Below are 1353 nucleotides of genomic sequence, written 5' to 3'. Positions count from 1 at the left end.
GGGACCCCGGCCTCCAGACGGCACCCCAGCCCCCTGGGGACCCTCACCGCCGCGCTGCCTTTCTTCTCCAGGATGCGCTGCCCATCTCGGACGTCTTTCAGCTCCTGGCGGAACAGAAAGGGTCGGGGGGGGGATTTGGAGGGGTCCCAGCGAGGATTTGTGGGTGCTGAGGGGAATCTGGCGGGTGCTGGAGGGCTCAGAGAGAACCCAGGGGGCCAGAAAGAATGTGGTGAGGGGACCCAGAGGAGTTTGGGGACCCTGGGAGGGGATTTGGGTTTTCTGGGGGGGTACTTAGGCACCTCAGGGTCTCTGGTGGGGAGACCTGAGAGCCCCCCCATAGGAGAACTGGGGGTCCCAATGAGCTTTCGGGTGGTCCCAGGAGGGCTGGAGGATCCCAGGGATCTGTGGTTCCCGGGGGCGGGGGGGAGCTGTGAGAGGGTCCCAGTGGGCTCAGAGAGGGGCTCTGGGGGTGGATTTGGGGGTACCTGGCGCAACGCCTGGCCCTCGGCCTCCCGCAGCTCCCGCTGCCGCTCGGCATCTCCCAGCGCCGCCTGCAGCTCCCCGACACGGCCCTGGGGACAGCGGGGGGGGGGTCACACCCAGTCCCGACACCTATAGGGCTCTATAGGGCCACGGGGGAGAGGACACGGGTCCTATAACGCCCCAAGTGCTCCTACAGCCTCTGTAAGTCTGGCGGGGGCTCTGCAAGCATCGCAAAGCCAATACAACTCTTTACGCCGTCCCTACAGATCCTGCAGCATCGCTGGGTTCCTATAACCTCTAAAAAGCCATAGGCGACCCTACGGGTCCTATAGGGTCTGGTGCACCCAACGGCTCCTGCAATGTTCTAAGAATTCCTGCTGACGATGTAAAACATACAAAAAACGCCTCCGTCTCTTACATGGCTGTAAAATGATTGTAGTTTCTGTACGGTCAGCGAACACCATACAAGCTCCCTGCGCCCCCAAGGACCCTATAAAACCATACGGGTCTTTATTGTCTCTGCAGCGTCCCAAAGTTTTCTAACTCTTCCATAAGACCACAACAAACCACGTAACTCCCCATAATTATCCATAATACATATAACACCACGCACACCTACGGAAACGTTATAGTAACGACGTACAGAAACGCTACAATAACGACAACCCCGCAAAATCCTTCACAGCCCCTGCGCTCGCTATATGTCAGCATCGCTATAAGCGTTTCTACGGACCCCATAGCTATATGGGGCGCCTACAGACCCCCCTGCCGGGGTCCCTGCGGCTCCTACACCCGGGGTGATCCCCTATAGCCGTGTGCTCACCTCCAGCTCAGCCCGGTGCTGCTCGGCACGAGCGCGGGCGGCCGCCG

At 60.1% G+C, this 1353-nt stretch overlaps 1 long non-coding RNA gene across 1 annotated transcript; it reads right to left on the bottom strand.

Moving 5' to 3' along the window:
* Positions 1 to 17: 17 nt before the first annotated feature.
* Positions 18 to 1353, bottom strand: LOC104836184. The gene is made up of 3 exons (XR_774812.1): positions 1307 to 1353; positions 486 to 572; positions 18 to 104 (listed from the first exon to the last, which is right to left on the bottom strand). It is a non-coding gene; the product is annotated as an uncharacterized LOC104836184 (long non-coding RNA).

This window comes from Haliaeetus leucocephalus, unplaced genomic scaffold, assembly GCF_000737465.1.
Source record: "Haliaeetus leucocephalus isolate CR32 unplaced genomic scaffold, Haliaeetus_leucocephalus-4.0 Scaffold443, whole genome shotgun sequence".
Taxonomy (NCBI): Eukaryota; Metazoa; Chordata; class Aves; order Accipitriformes; family Accipitridae; genus Haliaeetus; species Haliaeetus leucocephalus.
The sequence above is the reverse complement of the archived record's forward strand: the minus strand, read 5'-3'. Positions and strand labels throughout refer to the sequence as shown.